Below are 6,018 nucleotides of genomic sequence, written 5' to 3' on the forward strand. Positions count from 1 at the left end.
TGTTACAAGTTTAGATTCTGCAAATTTATTAATTTAAACTAAATTTATTAATTTAATAAAATTAATTTAATTAAAACTAAATTTATTAATTTAATTTTACATTGAATATGATTTCACAACTCTAAATCAGCGTAACCCGACAATATAAAAACCCTCATTCCATTTGGTTTAAAATTGAACAGTATTCTTTCTATTACACTTAGATGATTGTTTTTGATTGAGTGATAAGTATGCATTATTTCTTTTTGTCTTGTTTGTAAAAAATAATACATGCAAGGTAAACTACAATAATAATACATGATCTATTCAATTTTTAGGTTAAATGGATTAAAATGTCTTTGTCATAGAGTAAAACTACCTCAAACCTATCACACATTCTTTTATCTCGCTAACCTCGGTAAATAACGATCTGATAAATTCCGAAGGTAGTATAGATAAGTCCTAGAATATTAATCCATAGTTTATTATTGGGCCATTAATTAGCAAATGAGACTGGGAAAAAGAGAAAAAAATTTATTCTGGAACTCTCTTCGAATTATTTTTCATCAATTTGGTGCATCTCTAAGGCTACATCAAGGGACATTAGTTCTTTCTTGTCCCCTGATAGCTATGCCACTAAATACAAGTAAAAGATGTATCAATAACAGCGTCAGGGGTGAAAGTTTCAAAAATTGTCAAGACTGAAAATTTCAAAATTAGAAGTGGTCGTGTCCCGTCCAATAATTTTAAGTAAACAAAAAATTACATATAAAATTCTTTTTTAAAAAAATTGTGAACAAACTTTTCAATAAAAATTAAAATACTCAAAATGCAAATAAGGCTAATAAAAATTCAATATTTATTTAAGCAAACCTACTGTTATTCAGGAGTATAAACAAAAAATGCAAAGCAATTAGTTATTTCACGAAAAAATTACCTCAGCTTTTAATTTTTCTCAAGCATTTAATTTTCTAATAAAATAAAGTGCTAGCATTTTAAGAAAAAGAATAATACTTAGCTAAGTCAATACTTTGTTAATAAATAACAAAAACAATTCAAGCAAAACATAGTTCAATAGTAAAATTAATATTCAACAAAATGTTGATATTTAATAAATGTTAAGTCTACAATGCTTAAAATTAAGATATATTGATTAAAAACATATTGCATGTATACAACTATCTTTACGGTATATCTATACTTATCAATTTTAAAAATAAAAATTAAGAAATTTTAATTACTAACTAAAACATTTATCAATTTATATTTAATTAAAAAATAAAAATTTACAATTCTTGAAATAAAAGTACATAAAAAAAGAGTGATTAATAAAGAGTAATGATTTAACTCCTTCGAGAATAATTAGTTATAGAAGATTAGTAATATTCCGCTTCGCTCCGTCTTGTTTCTTTTTTTAAAAAGACGGAAATCCGTAAAAATACGGAAAACTTTCATCCCTGAACAGCGTCTACTTTGATACATCAAATACAGTAGATTGTAAAAACTGTACAAAACTATCATTTAATTTTATGCAGGTGATAAATATAGCAATAAAATTTTATTAATTTTTTTATTTCAGGAATTTTAAAATTATTAGTTTTAAGGAAATAGTGCTTAACTATGAGTTGTATTTACATTGTTGTTAATATACCCTGCATAGTTAAAATTACAATGTCAAGACTGAAAATTTCAAAATTAGAAGTGGTCGTGTCCCGTCCAATTTTTCAACTAAGTTTTACAAGATACAATATGTTATAAAAGATATTGATCCAACTATTCTGCCATGCAATTAGAAAAACAACATAAGTAGTAACGGTAGATTTTGAGAAAAGTGGCTTGATAACTATTTTCTTTCTATTGCTAATGCTATGAAAGCTGAAATAGAATTTCCAAAAAAATGATATAACAAAATTTAATTTTGAAAAAAAAAAAGTTCTTTTGCAATAAGTAGCTTATTATACAAAAAAGCCAAATATATAAAAATCCCAATTTTGAATTTTTTGTCGATTACACTGATTTTTCTTTTGCATGATAGTATTCGAAAAGGAAATAGAGGACAATTTAAATTTTAAGAAGCTGAATGGTAAAAAATAATGTTTGTAGCATTAAGATAGATTAAAGAAATTTTCAGTATTTATAATTGTTATCATTAACTTAAACTTTTATCTAACCTTAAGAATTTATGTCAAACACCAAAAATTTTTCAACAGTCACCAAAGTTAAAAATTTCAAATTAATAATATATCATATTTTACAAGTTAAGAACTGTCTAGAATTCTTTATTCAAATGTCAGCTTCGAAATTCAGTGAAGTTTATATTTAAATTACAAATAAATTCACATAGTTAGTTTTGACAATTTGTAAATGATTTCTCATTTTTTGCTTTCTTGTGATTTATGTCAGACACCCGCAGTTAAATTAATTTAATTTGAACTTATTATTATCAGTTTTTCGAAATATTTTTTTCACAAATCGAGTGTTTAAAAGACATAACCTCACCAAAAGCTTAAACATTATTGTGTATATATATATATATAAGGTGTGTGTACTGTTGCACTTTACTAGAACAAAATAAAATATATAATTTATTTTTCATTACCACTTGTAAAATAAAACTCATTTTAAATAAGTTTTGGAAAACATTGCTTAGCAATTTTATGAAATTTTTTAAAATTCTAAAACTAGAATTCTTTGTTCTTATCATCCAAGATAATGCATAGTAACAAAGCCATCATTGCTTTTATATACATCTCTTTTTTTTAAAAATCAATATTAGAAATTAATAAAGAATATATGAATGGAAATTATTTAAAACAAGGATGTACAATCTGTATCTCCCAAGTCATGAAGTGACTTTTGACGATTTTATAAATGATTTACAACACGTTAGAATCAACAGCATAAGACTAACTCAAAACCAGCTGAAAAATAGATCATGATGTGTGATGTCAGAGCTGAAGATCATTATTAGTATTAAGGCCCCATCTTCAACTACAACTCCTTCTTTCGAGGCAGCCATGGACCAACTCAAAGGATATAACTTGCAGCCAACCTTGGGCAAATCTCTACTAGTGTTCTCCCTAAGCGAGATTTTTGAAGGATGGCACATTCTGTTTGTCCTTTGATCCCAATAAATGCACTCTCTTTACCTTTTTTTTGAAAAAATAAGCTACCATCACTGTCTTTTTATTCATTTTTTAAAAATGAAAATTTAAAAAATAATTACTTTAAATGTTTGAATAATAATTACACACTGGTAAAATTATCTGTGTTCATAAGGTTTAATTTTAATTACCATTGGCGATCGCAATGCTCGAATACGCCATCTGGGGAGAAACCAGTTTCATGCTTTTGGCCCTTCTCTTTTCCCTCTCCTTCTCTTTTCAGTAGTATAGGAATGAATGTAATATTTTTCCTTTTTATCTAATAAAATTTTTTTTTAAAATTTCTGTGATGCTTTTCTTTAGAACTATGTTTAATGTAGTTTTCAGTTCCATATAGTTTTTCAGCTTAAAAGATATTAATCTATATGAAAATCAAGAGAGAGACTAACGTATTTCCTTCTTCTATGACTCTCCACAGGCTAATGGGGAAAGTATGCAATGTCTTGCCATAGGTAGAGAGTTCTGCTCTAAGCCACCTGCAGCCCATTTCGATCGCCAATTACAAATATTTTCTCGGTTAGGATTAACTTTAACTGGTTAAATTTTTATAACTATCTTTTTTTTTGGTGGGGGGGATAACAAATTTTTAAAGTGATTTTAAATTGTAAAACTATTTTTTTAAATAGTTTTTTCCTTTTAAAAATGCACCTTTAAATGTTAATTTTTGTAAGATTTTCAGTTTAAATTATAGAAAAAAGTTTTTAAGTTGTTTATTAATTAATCATTTTTTGTTAGTTTATTACTACATATTTTTTTTGAAAAAAAAAAAAAAATGCACAGAGACTGCTGTTTAGCCGATTTTTATAAACTACTTTCTTTTTGAAATATATGCATAAAATATTATGAAAGGGTAATTTAAAAATTGTTGAAGACAAAATTCAATTATTACATAATAATACACATTTTGATACATTTTAATGGTGTTAAGCAAGTGCCCTTTCAAAACTCAAAGCATCCTTTTCAGAGAGGAAATGCCCTGCTCTTTTTTATTCCTAGGAAAAATTCTCTCTGTACATATTTTCCTTTAAAAAATTTCCACATTTAAAATCCATTTGGCACTTTGGCAGATGTAGTTGGCTTAACAGATCATGATATGGAAATATCCCCAGTTATTTAAAACATGAATGAAATTGTATTTTGAGGAATCGTAGTCTTAATTACAACTGAACAAACACCTCTATCAAGAAAAGGCACCAATATGGTTTAATTCTGTTCCTATGCTGATAAAACATAAAAAGAAATAAATTTTTTTATTTATTAATGAATTTTTTAAATAGTTTAGTTTAATTTAGCTTACAACAGAAAAACTAACAAGCACTAATTCTATCTCTTTTTTTTAATAATTTGGATGGAAAATTACATGTCCCAGGAGATGTGTCATAACTTTTATTCCACATCCCATCTATGACTTTTGGCATGAATAAAGGGAATTGTTGGCAAAGTTGGTATAAACACACATATGCGCTATCACTGAATCACTTTGTTTTAAAATAATAAAAGATACATTAAGGTATAAATACATTATAAATATGCAAAGAGGTAACATGAAGCAACATGCATGTAAAGATCAGTATGTAGGGAACAATATCATGATTAAAATTAATAAAATTTATGTACAATTGCATCATTAACTTTAGGATGAATTGCGAAAATAAATAACATTTATTAGATACATCTTCGGCTACAGTCTTTTAATCTTGACATAAGATTACACAATACCTATTGCAGGGACAGACAATGAAATTGTATGATTGTTACACAATAATATTAAAGTACATCAATGATCATTATAGATACTCGATTCCTCAGCAATAATAATTTATAATTAACCGTAAAATAAATTTGTAAACATCCGATGTAATTGAGAAAGTAGTAAAACAAAATAATCGCGAAGAAAGCTTATATCTCAATTTTGCCAAATAAATAAGAGAGCGTCAAAAAAATATTTTTTTTTTTTCGTATTTCGTGAATTAAAATATAAAGTGATGTTAAAAATGCCTTTTATAACTTGTTGCTATGCTTTTAACTCCGCATTTGCTCCAACATCGTAAGAGAACTACAAACAGCTTCCTTTATTTACCAATAACAAAACCTGTCAAAATATTGCAGACAGAATTTAAAAGATCGTAGGAGTCATAAATCACAGAAATAAATTTAAGCATAGAATAAGGTGAGTGATGCATAAACTCACTTTCTGATCTGTTGTTGAACATGAAAATAGTGAGTAAATTTTTGAAATAGAGTTATTAATGTTGGTTTCCTCCATGAAGCACAGTTGTGTTGGACATCAACAATAAGAGGTACCAAACGAGTTCCAAGGTCGTATAGTTAGTTTTTGTTTTGGAAAACGCTTTTGAGTTATGGAGTTCCTTTTTTTGCATGTGTTTCAGTTAATAATATCTTGAGATTTTTTAAAATACTTTTTTTTCTCAATGCAAACAAATATAGAATTCATCATTTTACTCTCGAAATATGTACAATGACGTCATAGATTTATTCTCTCGCTCCTCGCATTCTGCGGTAATTTTTTAAAATGCAGTTAATTATTTTTTATGACATTTTTAGTTAATGCACATTTTAAATCATTTTGGTACTTATAATATTCTCCGATTTTAATAAATAAATTTACGCAAGTTCATTTTTAATTCTATAATTCATTATTTTTATCTCTCAGTAAAGTATATTCTTGCAATAAATTCCTTAGTTAAAAAATTATTTGAAATTGCTTTTCGAAAATGAATTAAAATAAAATTTATAAAGAATTTGAAATCGTTGAAAAAATAAATATTGAAAGGCTGTTGCTTGGCTGACCGCTTTTTTAATAAATAGAGGCATTTGATTGGTCGATTACATCATCGTTTTCATCGTTATCGCT

The 6,018-nt window shown here is 26.5% G+C and overlaps 1 protein-coding gene across 1 annotated transcript in view; it reads right to left on the reverse strand.

Moving 5' to 3' along the window:
* Positions 1 to 5,665, reverse strand: part of LOC107454180 (zinc finger protein 541) — a 35,107-nt gene extending 29,442 nt beyond the window's left edge. Inside the window, exon 1 of the mRNA XM_016071274.4 lies at positions 5,335 to 5,665. The gene's annotated coding sequence lies outside the window, so the exon portion shown is untranslated. The remainder of the gene's footprint in view (positions 1 to 5,334) is intronic.
* Between the last annotated feature and the right edge of the window lie 353 nt (positions 5,666 to 6,018).

This window comes from Parasteatoda tepidariorum, chromosome 1, assembly GCF_043381705.1.
Source record: "Parasteatoda tepidariorum isolate YZ-2023 chromosome 1, CAS_Ptep_4.0, whole genome shotgun sequence".
Lineage (NCBI taxonomy): Eukaryota > Metazoa > Arthropoda > Arachnida > Araneae > Theridiidae > Parasteatoda > Parasteatoda tepidariorum.